The following is a 17,796-nucleotide window of genomic DNA, read 5'->3' on the forward strand; positions in this document are numbered from 1 at the left end:
GGGCTACAGCTTCTACGAGAAGGACGGCTTGTGTCTTCTCAGCCCTGTATCGCCAGGCCCTAGCACGGTGCCTGGCACATCACAGGCGCTTTGAGGGAATAGAAGAGCCGAGCTACTTCTGGGAATGAAAAACAGAAGATCCCATCTTTTCTCTTCTGCCCTCTGGTGGCTAGCAGGGGCTCTGTATCAGCCGATGCTCAGGAAATGGTTCTTTTAAAACCAAATAAACTGCCTGATGGAACAGCATTTTGCTTTGTTTTTTAAAGATGATTATCATTTTAAAAAAAAGAAGAAGAGCAAATGAATGCAGCAAACAAGTGCCTTTCTTTTTTCACTCCCTGTAGGCAAGTCCAGGGTGGCCAACAGCTGAAGGAGTGATTGAGACCAAAGGTAAAAGCTGGCTGTGTCTGCCCAGGGCTGGCTGAATGCTCCAGACACTCCTCCACTCGCCACCTGGCTCTGAAGTTACCTCCATCTACCCCAACTCCAGAGAAGGGCAGGTGTGGCACCAAGCCCGGGTGCCCTCTACTTTCTGGAAGAACAGTGTGGTGACAAAAGATCCGCCCCTCTCCAACTCAACCCTAATGCCTGCCTGCAAGAAATTACTACACACAGGAGAAGAAAAAGTACTAGAGGGAAGTCTGTCACAGCAAATGCCCCCACCTGGCTGGGTGGGACAGAGTGCCTCCAAGGTCACCAGTTGCCCTTTAGAAATGAGTGCCCCGGGGCGCCTGGGTGGCACAGCGGTTAAGCATCTGCCTTCGGCTCAGGGCGTGATCCCGGCGTTGTGGGATCGAGCCCCACATCAGGCTCCTCTGCTATGAGCCTGCTTCTTCCTCTCCCACTCCCCCTGCTTGTGTTCCCTCTCTCGCTGGCTGTCTCTATCTCTGTCAAATAAATAAATAAATAAAATCTTAAAAAAAAAAAAAGAAAGAAAGAAATGAGTGCCCCAAGGTGCTAGGGTGATCAGGTGCCCCTCCCGCGGGCTTCCTTACACAGCTGGATCCTATGTTGACGATTAAACAAAGCCTCCATAACCTCAGAGCTCACAACCACAAGGCCCATCCCTTTGCAACACCCTTGCCTACTGGTGGCCTGCCTTAGCTATCACCAGTGATGAGTGACTAACTACCTCTCAAAGAAACTCTCTACATCTTTGGGCAGCTCTACTGAAATTCTGGATCTGTTGTTTTTCTCAGGAAAAGAATATGGTTTTCCAAGGTATTCCTGAACAACCTTGCTTAGAGAGTGGACACCAGAGGAGAACATGAGTCAATTTCCCTTTCCACCAGCCTGAGGATCTTTTCATTTAGAACCACTGACTTCCAGAATCTCTACAGCTAGAAGCAATGGCAATCATAGTTAATCTTTACAGAACACTTACTAGGAGTCAAGCATACGCTAAGAGCTTTACAGGCATTATCTCACTTAATACAGTGAAAGCTCATACTCTCCTTTGAGTAAGATATTACTTGTTAACTTCTTTATAGGTGAGAAAATGAAACCTTGGGGAGTTAATATAACTTGCCCAAGGTCACACAGTACCAGGTAACCTAGGAATGAAATCCAAGGCTTTGCATTTGCTTTATTTTGTTTTAGCAATAGAACTCTTTAAAAAAAAAATCTTACTGTCAAATCCAATAAATAAAATAAAATGAAGCACAGGGTCTGTAAGGCTGCTAAGGCAGTGACATACTCTGGTAATTATAATTAAAACACACTTTAAATTCCTCTCCTAAAAATGCCTCTCTCCCAGGGAGTTTTACTGCTTTTTTACTGCTCTGCCCAGTGCTTAGCACAGCACCTGGCACATAAAAGACACTCAAAAAATATTGCTGACTGAATGAATCCAATGTTCACTGAGTGTTTACTATCTTCTGGGCACTATTCTAAGACTCTTACAGGTTTTATTAGCTCGATTAACTTCACAAGAGGTTCCAGTATCCATTTTACAGATGAGGAAAGTGAGGCTCAGAGAGGTCAAGTACGTTTCCCAAGGTCACACAGCTAGTAGGCAGCAGAACGGGAATTCAGTCAGCAGTCAGACTTTTAACTATATTGAGCCTCTACTTCCTTAATGTATTGCAGGAGAAAGATCTGAGACCTACAGAAGAGAGCCTGCTAGCCCCAGAAATAGTTAACGGCAGAGAAACTAGACCTTTACTATCGTGTACCTGATGTCCTGCCTTTTGATTTTTCCTTTTTATTTCTCATAATTCCACCGTGAGGCAGACACAAGAACTTTTAGCATTGCCACTTCAGAGATGAAGAAAATGCTCTGAATTCCCAGGAATACTGCCATTTAGAGAGAGAAATCAGCAACCAGTGCCCACTCCAACTTGGCCATTGCTAAATGTGTTTTTCTCAACCTCACCGCTGAGTGCCTGGCTGGGTCTCACACACGGTAATCACAAAACCACATCAGGGGAAGAGAGAGAGAAAGCAGAGGGCTAGGGAGAGGCCAAAAATGATTAGAAAAAGGGTAAGCAGTGCTTTCATTGCTGTAGCACAGAGGTTTCATCCCAAGCCCACAGTTAAAAAAATGAACGGCGGTGTCCACCATACACTGCTGTCTTCTGGGCTTTGCAGCTCTGCAATAAAAATCCGATCTGAGCAAAGCCATTTCTCTACGTAGGCTTTCTTCTTGCCCCTCCTAGAGATGTTAGAAAAGACTCTTTTAAAATAGCAGATGAGCCACAAATGCCCTTTGGACACAATTTCATGAAATCTCCACTTCAAAAAAAAGCAAAAACAACACTTCAAATATTCAAGGTCAAGTTAAATGATTTGGAATAACTGCTCTGTATGTCCATTTCAAATGTGAACCCCACCTTTTGAATTTGCAAACAGAGGAAACATCGTAAACTTTTTGAACTGGCCCCCCAAATTGACTTAAACCAGAAAGCAGTACTGCCTGATGAAATATAAGGCAAGCCACATAATGCAATTTTAAACTTTCCAGTAGCCACATTAAAAAAGGTAAAAACTAGTGAAATCAATTTTGATAATATACTTCAACGCAATATTTCCAAAATATTATCATTTCAACTTGTAACCAGTATAAAAACTATTGATATATTTTATATTCTTTTCATTAAGTCTTTCAGATCTGGGATGTATTTCAAATTCGGAGCCCATCTCAATTTAGACTAGCCAAATTCCGAATGCTCAATAGCCACATGTAGCTAACAGCTACCTTGCACGACAGCACAGACCTCAAGCTTTCAAATCCTTAATCATAAACGCCTGGCATTGTCTCTCCCTCCACCTGATAAAAGGAAAGTATGCAGACAGACCCCAGCTTAGAATCAGAGGCTTTTAACAGCAAAAAAATTGCTGTTAGGCCAAAGCACAGGCTCTTGCTCCTTATTTTACATTAAATCCTATGAGAAGCAACCACAGGCTTAAAAGATAAATGTGTGCAGTGGTGACTCTGATTAAATTGTTAGGGGAAGAAGTGGGACTGAGAGGAAGAGACTGTCGTAAGGAATGAACAGAAATGATAATCCCTTACATTTAGGGAGCCCACATACAAGTGTTCTCACTCACCATCTTGTCAGACACCCACATCTGAAAAGCCTGGGACTCAGAGGGCCTAGTAACCAGCAGGTCACTCAGGTAGACAGAGGCAGTACCAGGAGAAGCTAAGCCTAGTACTTGGCCTCAGAGTGCCGGGTACTGTCCTAGGTTCCCTAACTGAGCTGCAAAACAGACTGTCCGAAGGCACTTATTTAAAACACAGACTTCCAGGCCCTTGCGCAGATGTTCTTTCACCAAATTGCACTGTTGGTGTTATTCCTTTCACTTATGCTGAAGCATGTTGCAACAGACAGGTTTATACGACTTGGGGAATTCATGCTGAGCAAATTGTTCACGTTTTTCTCTGCATTTTCAGTGACTTCCCTCCAAGGATCCCAGAGGAAGTTTCTTCTCTGACTTTGATAATAATTACAATAGGCAATATTTATGGAACAGTTACTGTGTTCCACAAATATGCATTACCTCATTTAATCCTTAACAATCCTATGAGGCTGGTGCTATTATTACGCCTTATCCAATTTACAGATGAGGGAGCTGAAGCTCAGAAGAGTTAATATCTCTTTTTAAGATTTATTTATTTATTTTAGAGAGAGCAAGCAAGCATGTAGGAGGCAAGGGCAGAGGAAGAAAGAATCTCAAGCGGACTCTGTGCTGAGTGCAGAGCCCAACATGGGGCTTGTTCTCAAACCCTGAGATCACGATCTGAGCCGAAACCAAGAGTCAGACCCTTAACCAACTGTGCCACTCAGGTGCCACAATAAGAATTAATACTTTTAAACAAGCTTAATTTGAAGTAGGTCTGTTTAAAAAGCATCACTATCATTATCCCCCCTAGTACTCAAAACTGGTAGGTTTCATTCCAGCATCTAATGTGTTCTCATCTTACACGATGAATGACCATTAACAAATCCAGCCCAGGTGCCCCTCCTCTGTCATCCCGCAGCCCACCAGACTTGCTCCTGTACTTGACTGTTGTCTGCCTTCTCCAGCGGCCTGGGGTTCTTTAATATTTGTACCTCTTTCTATCACATGTATCTCTTTTCCCAGAGACTTCACAAAATCCTGTAGTACCGGGTAAGCGCTAGTTGGACAGATACAAGCCTGATAGGTCGCTGGACTTTATCAGCTAAATAAATGGAAGCTCCATAAGGTTATTAAGCAGGGAACAGAATAAAATCTTTGGTCAGGAATATCTGGTGCTCTTTGGAGGTGAGGGGCTGCAAGGGGACATGGGGGGAGGGGAGCTGGGGGTCCTACAGATAACAGATAAGAAGGCTGTATTAAAAGGCAGTTTCAAAGGAATCGGGGGTCTGGGTGTAGGAAAAGTCTGGACCATGAGCCCAGTAAGGACCTGACTGGGAACAAAGTCCTACAAAATCTCCTACTTTCACTCTCTGGCCTTAAAGCACACCACTGCTTTGCTCTCTCATTTTGATGACTGGTACTTTTGGTTTTGTTTTTAAGCAAAAAAAGCATTCCCTGACAGGCAATCTGCGTCAGCTCACCCACGGAGCCACAGACAGGAGCCAGCCAGATTCCCTCCACTGTGGTTTCCTCAGCCTCTTCAATATAGGGGGAGCCAGACCTCCACTGTGGGGGAAGTTCCTCACTTTCCCAGTCGTCCTCATGGGGGCAGCAGGAACCGTCTGTGGTGCCACCCTCGCTCTCCACATGGGGTGCTTCTGCTGTTGGTTCCCACAGCCCTCATGCTGCTAGATGAGGAAAGGTGGGCAAAGCTAACCAGGGAAGCTGGCACTCATGCGAGCGGGAACCCAGTCAGCCTGGGACTGAGGCTTCCAGGCTTCCTCCCAGTGCCTTCTCCCAAAGTCTAGTCACTGAATTACCAGCCGTGAAGAGGACTGGACACCCTCACCTGCAGAGCCCTCAATCCTGAGACCCCCCCCCTTAAAGTGTGAAACCCTCTCTCCTCATTTAGTATCACAAAGCAGGATTACACCAACCTTAAAGTGAAGGGGGGATAGGAACTTCAAAACTGGACACCCAAAATTTTTAGGGCTTGGGAATCACTGGGATTTTTGTTTATGTTGACTTTTTTGATGTGTTCAAAGAATTTCACTTCAAGTGTCTCCCAAGAGGTTCACAAAATCGGGATGTACAAAGGGTGCCACAAGCCTGCCCACAAAGCCCGACTCCGGTGCCTAATTAGAATGGCAAATCAGGGCATTTGAAGGCAAATCAGGTTTTGAAGTGAAATTTCTGTAGAAAACAGCAAAGAGTATTCATTACTGACAGGCCCCAACTTGCTGTGGGTCTTAATGAGATTCTGTTCGACTCCAGCTCTGGCAACACACACCCACTGCACACTGCAGACCTAGGGGAACATCCCTCAGCTGCCTCTCTCCTCTGTAAGGCAGTTTCCTCTCTGCTGATCAAAGTGGAGGAAGAAGGAGTCATTCTCAAGTTCAAAAACCCCCATTCCAGCAGAGGAATTCACGGCCCCTAATCCCTGGGTGAAAGATAAAGTGATTGGGTTATCTGGGCTGATGGTTCCAAAATGCAGCTCCATCAGCATCAGCAAGTGCCCCTGGTAGCTTGTGGAGAATACAGACGCCCGGGCCCCACCCGACCTGGGGAGCTGAAGTGTTATTAAGCCCCTTTGGTGACACAGAATAGGCTACTGTTTTCTCAACTAAAAGCACATCCATATGTACCAGCGTATCCTGCATTACCTCCCGCTCCATTTCCCTCACACACAGCAAGTTGCTACCAGCGGTAGCAATGAGGAAGAAAGGATAGGTAAGGGGCGCCTGGGTGGCTCAGTCGTTGAGCGTCTGGGATCGAGCCCCACATCAGGCTCCTCCACTGGAAGCCTGCTTCTTCCTCTCCCACTCCCCCTGCTTGTGTTCCCTCTCTCGCTGGCTGTCTCTCTGTCACATAAATAAATAAAATCTTAAAAAAAAAAAAAAAAAAGGAAAGGATAGGTAAAACAGTATCTGCACAATTACCCGTGTACGTGTACACACACACACACACACGGCTGGGGAAACTGTGAGGCAGGATAAAGGGGACACACACACACACACCCTTCCAGGTTCTCTGGCAAATTCACAGGTGCTGAAGATGATTTTTAAAAGCACAGAAATTTGAAACAAGGAAGATACATTCTCACATCAAACATGGATGAAGGGTTTTAGAACTTGATCGTGAGTACCAGGGTTCCCACTGCCCTCTCCAGGAAGCCCCTCCCCATCTCCCCCACTCCTGAAGGACATCCTCAACACAGAGAGGGAACAGCAGGCCCTGCAGGTAACAGGTGCACACAGAGGCCTACACTCCAGTCTCCTCAACAGCATCTTTAAGGCAGGAAGTCACCACTCCTCAGCATGGCTCTCAAGCCCTCATGACCTGAGTCTGTTGTCTTCTGCTCCCCCTCATGTATTCCCATCCACCAACCCAGACTCCTTGTCATCCCCACACTCCAGATTTCTCACCTCCACGCCTTGCTCATGTCGGTGCCCCCTCCCAGAAAGCCTCCCAACTGCCCCTCTCTTTATGCTCTGTCCACCTCTACTTAGCAAGCCTTATCTGTCCACCCATTTCAGTGTGACCTCCCCCACTTCCTCTGTGCTCCCCTCCCATTCTCCACTTTACAAAAGCCATGACTTCCATCCAAGTCCCATCTGCCCTGAAGGTGAGAACGGATGGAGAGCAATCCAGCTCACCTCTCAGATCTCATCTAGAAGACACCTGGTGCTCAGCAACTGAAATGCATTTATAAGCTTGACCCTTAAACAAGAAGTTCAGATTTCAGTGAGAATAAGATCCCGGGGGAGGGGGGGTTGCTTGTTTAAAATGCAGACTCCAGAGGTGCCTGGGTGACTCAGTGGGTTAAGCGTCCAACTCTTGGTTTCAGCTCAGGTCATGATCTGGAGGTTGTTGGATCAAGCCCCGTTTGGGCTCCGCACTAGGTATGGGGTCTGCTCCAGATTCTTTCTCCCTCTCCCTCTGCCCCTCCTCTCTCTCTCTCAAATGAATAAAAACTTAATCAATCAATCACAGACTCCAGAGTCATACTCCCAGAGATTCTGCTCCAGTAAATCCAGAAAGGGACCTGAAACCTGTGTTTTTAACAAGTAAGGCACTGGCCACCTGGGTGGCTCAGTTGGTTAAGCATCTACTTTTGGCTCAGGTCATGATCCCAGAGTCCTGGGATCAAGCCCTGCATCAGGCTCCCTGCTCAGTGGGGAGTCTGCTTCTCGTTTTTCCTCTCCCTCTGCTCCTCCTCCCTACTCATGTTCCATCCGAAATAAATAAAATTTAAAATCTTGGGGAAAAAAAAAAGGCATCGTACATACCTGAATCTGATGCTGACAGTTTGTGGGAAACATTTTGAGAAACTCCACTAAGCGGTTAACTTACAACAAATCCCAAAAAAGTGTTAGCTCATTCCTGTATTCCAATGTCCCACTATATGCCGTACTAGGCCCCCGGGGAAATAAAGAGAATTAAGAACTGGATCTTGCCTAAGAGTCTAGCACTGGACTTAAAAGACATGAATATAAATCACCACAGAAAATCAAAGTACAAGAAAGACAGTGACATGGGGCACCTGGCTGGCTCAGTCAGTAGAGCATGTGACTCTTAACCTCAGGGTCGTGAGTTTGAGCCCCAAGTTGGGTGTGGAGCCTACTTAAAATGAAAAAAAATTTTAAAAAGAGAAACAAATGCCATTAGAGATATCATAAGCCACAGAAATTCAGAGAGAGAGAAATCAAACTGGAGACAGGAGAGGGGAACAGAGAGGAGAGACCCGAACAGCAGCCAAAATGAGGCTTTGAGAAAGAGAGACTGGTCAATAAAGTCAAAGAGTGAGGGAAGTGGCCTTTAGGCTTGGTAAGCAGGAAGCCAAGCAGATCTCAGAGTGGAGTGGGGAGTGCAAACCAGTGAAGATGGAGTGACTGAGTGTGTGGAGGCAGAAGAAGGCCACAGAGAAAGGAGAAGTCAGAGTCAGGCAGCAGAGAGCTGAGAAGGGTTTCCTCCTCACTACAGACTATGGACCTAGAATCTGTGAGGTGAGACCATGGAGAACCAATGGGCATGGCCATGACTACCATTACAGGTGAAGTCTCAGGTGAAGGCAGAGGAGCCCTCGAAGGAATGGAAGAAGAGCTCCCACACCAGTGCTGGGAAGAGATGCCCGGTGTGGAGAAGCTTCCAGGGAGCCAGTGTTTCCTGGCACAAAGCTGTCCCTAATGTTCCAGGGAGCTGGACAGAAAGAGATGTGAGGAGCAACTCCTTCAGGTCATCAGGGGGATCAAAAAAGCCATGCATATCCAGAAAGGAGAGATTTCCCTATTTCCCTGACCTTTGAGAAAATCAGATCGATTTTTCTTTTCCATGAAAGAAAACCTCTACTGGATACAGAATGAAGTCCCGACTCCAATCTAGTGCGCAAGCGCCCGGTTGGCCTGACCTGCCACTTTGCCTCCACAGGTACTTTAGCCCTACCTAACCTTGGCCAAACACACCATCTAACTGTCCCCTCAACCTGAGCCTTTCACACCTCCAAGCCAATGCACACAGGGCTACTCTGCATGAAACACCTTCTTCCAAACATCTTTTCCTGACTCAGGTACCCTTGCCTAACTCCCAGGCCTTTAAGCCCCACATCTAATGTCCCCTACCCACCCCTCACCCCAGCTCCCTGTTCACATTTCCCCAACTACTCCCTCCTCTGAGTTCCCACAACATTCAGAGAATCCTTCCATTTTGGCACTCATTACACTGGTTATAAATCATCTGTGAGCTCCCTGAGGGCAGGGAACCAGTCTTACCTACATCCCCAGCATCCTTTGATCACTATTTCAAGGAACATTCACTGAGGGCCCAAGGTTGGAGAAGCACTACCCTGAAAGACACAGGAAGGTCAGGGAAAGCTTCATGAAGGCTTGAGCTAGGTCTTGAAGGCTAAGGATTAAGGTGCCAGATGCACGAGAGGGATAAAGAAAGAGCACTCCAGGCATATGTAAAGGCATGGAAATGATACATCCAGATTCCACTGGATTATATATTCTCATAGACAAGCCTTAAACCTCGCTCTTCACAGTAATCAGCTAATCAGCTAATATTAGTTTATTGACTAAATGAAAAAGTGAAGGAACCAGAAAAAGTTATAAGAAAGTTCTTTTGTGAGTGCTAATGAGACTGTAATCTACAAGAAGTCTTAGAGTTCTAAGAGTTTATGCCAAAATATATATATTTATATATCATATTTATATACATTTATATATTTATATTATATTTATAGGTTTGTATATTTATATATTATATATAAATATATTTATATTATATATATTTATATATTATATATATGTGAACAATTATGTGCACCATCGCAATTTAAAAATTAAATAAGCTAGACCAAATGATAAGGACTAGGGATTTTCAGAATGGTAATATACCACGTAGACCCTTGATCACATGTTTAAAATATAAGATTTCATTTTATGCACTATGAATTTTTATACTGAAATAGAAGAACTTCTACTGACAAAGTTTACATCCAAGCTCTTTACTAATTAGCTTTTTTTTTTTTTAAGAGAGAGAAGGTGGGAGGGGGAGGGACAGAGAGAGAGGAAGAGAGAGAATCTTAAGCAGGATCCACGCCCAGCACGGAGCTGACCCAGGGCCCAATCTCATGACACTGAGATCATGACCTGAGCTGAAATCAAGAGTCGGACACTTAACCGACTGAGCCACCCAGGTGCCCCTACTAATTAGCTTTTAATGTTTGAATAAATAGTACCGCATTTATAAACACAATTTAAGCTATCTGCTAAAGGAAAATTAATCTGGTTGATTTGACAATGTTTTTCTAGTTTGTGTTTATTTTTGTTGTTCAAATAAACGAAAAGTCTATTTACTCCGCAGAAAATTCAAAACAGATTTAGAGGGTGCTTATGTTTTTCTTTCCCTTCCCCCTCAAGAAACTGGTAAGACAGGAATGTGCCAAATTGCACCAGGTCTCTAAAAGAATAATTTGGCCTTTATCATGATTAGAAAGTTGACTCACCAAACAGAAACTTATGGAAAGTTCAGAAACTGACCCCTCAGGCCCACAGGAAGCTAACCTGAATCAAGGCATGAGAATGGAAGTTCAGGGTTTCACTGGGTAAGCAGCAGACTTCACACAAAGGAAACCCCACAAGGTAAGAGAGATTTGTAGGGTTTCTGCCCCTCTATACTGTGTTACTCAATAACAACCAATCATGAAATAAAATAAAAGCATCACCATCAATGTTCTCTTACCCAGTACTATCAAAGCACAGAATAAAAAAATATATAAGATGTTGTAATTATCTGAAAGAGCAAAAAAAAAAAAATCCCCCAAATAAATCCCTCTGGAAAACAAAACAATTAACAAGAGGGTTAAATATAAAATGCATACCTTAAAGTTGCCTAATGCTTTATTTTCATACACATTATTTCATTTGAAAGTCGGTTTCTACAAATGTCAGAATTCTTACTTCCCTTACGTATCAGATGAAATTTTTTATTTACTCACGTTTTCCCAATCGGTATATACAAAGCACTATGCGAAGCACCGTAGAGAATACAAAGAAGAAAATCTAAACTCCTTTTTTTATAATATTTTTTATTATATTATGTTAGTCACCATACAGTACATTCCTGGTTTCTGATGTAAAGTTCGATGATTCGTTAGTTGCGTATAACACCCAGTGCACCATGCAATACGTGCCCTCCTTACTACCCATCACCAGTCTATCTCATTCCCCCACCCCCTCCCCTCTGAAGCCCTCAGTTTGAAAACTCCTAACAAACCATGGGCCTAGGCTGCAGCGGGTAAGCACGAGACTTGCTGAATGAATGAATGAATGAATGATGAATGAGAATGAGTATTGCCAGAATACTCTTCCCGGGGGCGCCTGGGTGGCACAGCAGTTGAGCGTCTGCCTTCGGCTCAGGGCGTGATCCCGGCGTTATGGGATCGAGCCCCACATCAGGCTCCTCCGCTATAAGCCTGCTTCTTCCTCTCCCACTCCCCCTGCTTGTGTTCCTTCTCTCGCTGGCTGTCTCTATCTCTGTCGAATAAATAAAAATAAAATCTTAAAAAAAAAAAAAAAGAATACTCTTCCCGTACCCATCAATAAGGCAACTTCCTACCCATCCATCCTTCAAGGCCTGGTTCAAATGTTGCTTCCAACCGAGCCTGTCCCATGGAATGGATCCAAACCCCACACCCCCACTGTGTGCCTGCGCATTCTATACACATCCTCCTGAGGACACTCCTTACATTACAGTTGTTTGTGTATCTGTTTGTCCCTACTGGCCTATGGCGCCTTGAGAAGCCATGATTTGCTCCTCCTTGATTCCCCAGCATTAACTGAATTAATTCAGTTGTTTACAGACTAAAAGAGAAGATAGTATATGTACACTTAAGCTCAGAATCAATGAAGCTTAAAGAAAATTACTGATCTAGATAGAATTCTAAGTTGTTGTTTTTTTTTTTTTCTTCTCCAGGCCATGTCAAACATGAGCCAGCAATTCATAATGTCCATAAAGAACAGTAAAGACAACCCCAAAAAAACTCTACAATGGCAGAAGGGAAGGATGGGATTTTAAGGACTACTCCCAGTTACCTAAAAGGAAGGCGGGGTTAATGAGCCCACACAATGGATCTAAAATGACTGGGGCATGGTTAGAGACCCAGCCACCTAGAAAAGGGGAGATTTTAGAGACCATACACAGCAACTGGAAACCAATGTCAGTGGAACCACACCCAGTGATCTAGTTTGTAGGAGTATGTTCTTTTTGTGTATATCCTACAGGGACCAGGCAAATAGGGATACCCTACAGTCATAATAGAGCAGCTCAGAGGAGTGTGCATGTGTGTGCATGCTCACACAAGTGCATGCTGAGTGCTCACTCTGGGCCAGGCACTGTGCTAGGCTTGGAGAAAATAGTCATCACTGATGGCCCAGCAAGTGCAATTCTGAAGGGGGCACAAATGCCCAGGGCAACTCAACACTCACTTAAGTACAGACAACCTGTTTCCTAGAGAGGAGCAGTGCCTTGCCTGAAGTCACACAGCTAATTAATGGCACAGCAAAGATAAGACTTCCCTTCAGCGTTCCTTCCATCAGCATCCCTGGCTCACAAGGCCACACACAGTAGGAGTCAAAGGTAGCCCATGTTTTAATAACACCTACCCCAGGTCTGTGACAAGGATAAAGGAAATCGTGCCAGTCTTGAATTCTGCAGAAGTCTGAAGCGTCTCCAGGAAGCCTGTCTCTGGCTGTGCCCTCACCACAATGTCTACAGGGACATCTCACAGCCAGCCTTACTCTGGCACTTCCTGCACCTGGATGAGAGACAAGCAGCAGCAAATTACCTTTACCTGAGGTCTCTGGCAGTTACAAGTTCTGCAAGCACTGGCCAGCCCTGTCAACTCCGTCTAAAGCAGTTTAACCAGTCTCTGCGAAAGTTATGCTGCCCTTGAAGAACAGAAAGGTTCTGCAAAAACAGCCTAGATGACCCCAAGGGAAGAGGCAGGTTGAAGTGCTGCGGCACTATCACCTTGCAGGGTCTAAGGCAGCAGGAGTCACCCTTGCTAAGGAACTGCTTTGATGGAAGAGAGAAGACTTTCAAAAAAGCAACAGGGAGCCCAAAGGTTAGAGGCAAGAGTATTTCATTCAAGGAGACCTCCCCACCAAAAAAAGAAAAAAGAAAAAGAATGATTTTACTTCACAATGACTCCAAATTAAATTGCATGGATATATTCAAGAACATGTGTCCTTGCCAATCCGAAATACAAAGAGAAATTTATGCACAAAGATGTTCAACACATTACCTGTAGGCATTAAAAACTGCAAACCACCTCAGTGTCCAGAAGCAAGGGATTAGATAAATTATGGTATATCCATATGACAGAATCCCAGCTCCTGGATGGTGGACCTCACATTGAAGACCTGGGACCTCCTCAAATAGATAAAAACCACACCATGCAGCCATTAAAAACCATGTCTCAAAAAAAACCAAAAAACAAAAAAAACCCAAACCCAACCAAAACATCCACAAAAACAAAAAACACAGAAAAAAATCATGTCTCATGTAGGATTCCATTTACATGAACTATCCAGGAGAGATAAATCTATAGACATTGGTTGCCAGAGGCTGGGGGAAATAGAACTCCCTAATGGGTAGGGAGTTTTATTCTGCATGAGGGATATGTTTTGGACCTAGACAGACGTGGTGGCTGCACAAAACTCTGCATATACTAAATGCCACTGAACCATTCATTTTAAAATGGTTCATTTCACATTACATAAATTTCACCTAAATAAATTATTTTTCAAAACCATGTCTCAGGAAAACTGTATGTCATGACACACATTTATAGGATATTTTTTAAGTAAAAAGGGAAAAGAAAAAGGATGTCTTTATATGCATGATCCCAATTCATGGTGAGAGAGAACGTGTGTACATCCTTGAGAACAAAGACTGGCAGCGTATGCAAACAGTCACAACAAATGGCTGGCTCTGGATGAATAATCCCAGTCATTTTTACTTTTCATTCTGTGCTTTCCTTCTGTATTTTCCAAGTTTTCCACAATCAAATGTGCATTGTGTCTGTCATAAGAAATAACCATTCTGTAAGTGCAAGATATAGACAGATATGGATAGTGTTAAGACCTCAATAATATTCTTAAAGGCCCCCAAAAGTCTATAAGGAAATACGGTAAGACCTTGACTATCATTATCTATTATCCTGGGGTGGTAGGATTACGGGTGACTTATTTTCCTCTTTGCTAATTCCTTAGTTACACAGCAGCTGTAACCAGAGAAAGAATATTGAAAAGGAAAAGCGTGAGGTCTCTCAGGAGCACAAGCAGTCCCCACTGCAAGAATGGAAGTTGTCAAGGCTGTGGGTGGGTGAGTGTCCAGACCCTGCCCAAGCCAGAAACTCTCTGTCTTCACACTGGGGGACCGGCCACCAACCAGCCCAGCCTTTCCTACTTCCCTCCTGGACTCTTTACCACCACTGCCTGATTAATTTCCAGTCTCTTCCATAGAGTGGGAACTGATGGAATTATAAATGAACATGACAACTGGAAAGAACATTCAAAGCCCATCTTGTTTGTGCCAGATTACCTTGAGAAATTGAAGAAAACACGTTTGTAAATGTTTAATAAAACTCACAGAGCCAAGAAAACGTGTCTACATGCTCGGGTTATCTTTTTCCAGGCTCAGCACCCTACGAGAGTGATGTCTCAGGGAGACGCCAGGCCAAGAGTTAAACCGAATTGGAAAAAGCAAACCCATGGGGCCCTAAGTAATAAAATCAGGGCTGAATACCCCAGGTGGTAACAGACCAAAGTAATGAACCTGAATTGGCTCACTGAAACCGCCCGAGTATTGAAACCACCTTGGTTAGAAAGGGTCCTGCAACAAAAGGCCCACTCAGTAGAAATCTAATCTGTGGTAATTAACGTCCCTGAGAATGAGAACACTTTATCAGCCATGCTCCTGGCTGGAGCTCTCCCATAAAATGTGGCTCTGCGGTGGAGGGGGCTGAGGGTTTCCTCAAAGGCCCGCACCTCCAAATGGCTCACCCCAGGTCAAACCCAGGGGAAAGAGCCCAGATACCACCAATGGATTTTCAGAGCTGGAACCGAATGCCCCCAAGGGACCCACTGACGACCCAAGGATGCGTGCCGACTGTGTGCACTCCACGTCGCAGCCCTCCACACTGCCACTAAGACTGTATGCACACGTGCACACACACACACACCTTCACACCTTCATAACCGCCCACGGCTCATCCAACCATACCCCTTGCTGTGAACTGGCTTTTCTGTCCACCTTGGGCCACGTGTCCTTTCAGTTCCCATGACCTCTTCTTCCTGGATGCTGATTCCTATTCTTTTCTGTCCCAAATGCCCAAGCACTCCTGCTTTTAAAATGGTTAACGCCCAAGCACCTCCCACCCCCTGGGAGAGGCCAGCACAGCCCCCAAGGGTCTGGCACTCTGAGCAGGATGTATGGCACCCAGGGCCAGAGCTGGGCCAGGGAACAGGAATGAGATGAGAAGCCACTGAAGATGTAGATTCCACACTCCCTGCTGGATTTACTAAATGGTTGCTGAGACCTGTGCGCCAGGCACCATGAGAGTAAGCAACACTCCCTGGAGGCAGGGGAGAAGGGTGGGACGGGGTGCGGAAAGAGGGACATGCATACTGTAGCAGCAGACACAGGCACTGCAGGAGCCCAAACAGGAGGGAAGAGCCTCTCTGGAAATTCCAGAACGGCTCCTTGGCCTCCATGACTAAGCCATGTGGAACACCTGTGCACACCCCAGGCAAGCAGTTGGTGCTAACTACAAACAAGTGATCGCAGGGTCCAGCCGAGAAAGGGGACCCGCAACTTAAGGTGACACTCCACCCACAGGCCCCTGCTCAGCCACAAGAGAGGTGCTTAAATAATAAATAATGACAACAACAGAGTAATGGCTACACTCCGCAGCTGCGGCCTGCAAAGCTGCACGGCAGCAATGCTACCAGCAGAGAATTTCACCCTGACATACAGGTGGAGGCACTGAGGCACACAGGGGGCCGGCCCAGGGTGGGGAAGAAGCTCTCACTCTAGTTACCAGCCAGCTCCTTGAACCCAAACTTGTCCTCAAACTTCGGGCTTCCTCTCATCACCTCTGTCCCCACCCTCCGCATCTCTAGTCCGTGCTCCCCAAGAACAGACCCAGCCAGCAACTCCCCCTTGCACCCCTCCCGGAAGCCTACGGCCATCTGTGCCCGTGGGGGTCTCTGGCTGAAAAGCCTAATTCTCTGAAACATATTCCTCCGCATTTTCTGGCTACAGCTTTCTCCAAACCCAAAACACAAAGCCCTCAGGATTTAGAAAAATCAGATCATTGAGCAAAGTTTCCTCACTGAGTCTCCCAAACCACCCTGCCCCAAGCTTATTCCTCAGCCGCTCACCAGGAAGACCAAGGCTCCTGAAGAAATGACAGAGTCTCGGCAACTCAGCCAGGAAGGGCTGCAGAAAGGCTCCCAGCCCGAGTGATCCTGCTGCCAGCTCCCATGCGGCTCCTCAGAGGACAAGCCTCAGAGAGGGAAGAGCACCTGCTTCTCACACCTGCCTCGGCCCCTCAAAGGCACTGATCCTCCCTCTGCTGCCCTTGGCTGAGAACTCCAGAGAGTTTACAGTTACGGGCCACAGGCAACCGGAGAAGTGGCCCAGAAAAGAGGCCCTTGGTCCTGCACACCCCCCCGGCCACACCCAAAGGGGGGCACCCTAGCTGTTACTCTCCCAGAACACACCTGTGGGACACCTGGGGGAGGTCATGAGGACCCTCCTCTCCTGTCTCTGCCCCAGCATCTTTCCTAGAAAGGGCAATGTTGTTTCAACCTTGGCCCTCAGACCTACCCTGGCATTATCAAAGCCAGAGATGGGATTTCGGCGGAGCCAAAAGTGAGGGAGGTCAGAGCAGGCCCACTGCACTGCATGGGGAAGAGGGTGAAAAGGCCACGGACTTTTTAATCGGATGGTCCTGAGATCACGTTAAGGTTCTGCTTATTAGCTATTTAATGTGGGCAAGCTGTTCACCTCTCTGAGCCTCGGTTTCCTCACCTGTAAATTGGGAGCAGTAATACCTAGCTCCTTGGCCATTGAGATAATATGGGTGAACACCTATCAAAGGGTCTGCACACAGTAGGTGGTCATGGTGGGCCCCACCAAAATGCACCAGATGGAAAGCAGGAGCCTGCATGCCGAAGTCAGGCTGACACAACCACCACTCCAGGAGAGGAATAAGTGGGGGAAAGCAGCAGGGCAATCTTTATTATGTCCTTTCTCCCAATTCAGGAGGTCAGGGGAAGAGCACCAGGGCCCTGAGTCCCAACTCTGTGCCTCAGGGGAGGAGGAGGCCTGTGGCTTTGGCAGAAACAGCTAGGTGAACAGGCCCTAGAGACAGACTGCCTGGGTTCGGATCCCGTCTTTACCTCTTGCAGGCTGGGTGGCCCTGGGCAGGATACTTACAGTTTTCCCACTCAAACTGGGCATGACCACAATGTGCACTTCTCAGGGTTGTCGTGAGGCCAGTCTGTACAAAGACCCTCGGAGACAGGCCTATATGCAGTAAGTGCCCATCCTTCACTACGGTTACTATCTTCTCCATGCAACACTCACTTCCTACAACAACCCCAAGTCCTTGTTCCTGCAGTCTCAGCTTGGGCCTGTGCACACCGGCCCTTGGATATG

The 17,796-nt window shown here is 46.0% G+C and overlaps 1 protein-coding gene across 1 annotated transcript in view; it reads right to left on the bottom strand.

Annotated features, from left to right (window-relative positions):
* The window catches only part of PLEKHA7 (pleckstrin homology domain containing A7), a 211,985-nt gene that overhangs the window by 149,103 nt on the left and 45,086 nt on the right, over positions 1 to 17,796 (bottom strand). The gene's annotated exons all lie outside the window — the stretch shown is intronic.

This window comes from Ailuropoda melanoleuca, chromosome 16 (assembly GCF_002007445.2).
Source record: "Ailuropoda melanoleuca isolate Jingjing chromosome 16, ASM200744v2, whole genome shotgun sequence".
NCBI lineage: Eukaryota > Metazoa > Chordata > Mammalia > Carnivora > Ursidae > Ailuropoda > Ailuropoda melanoleuca.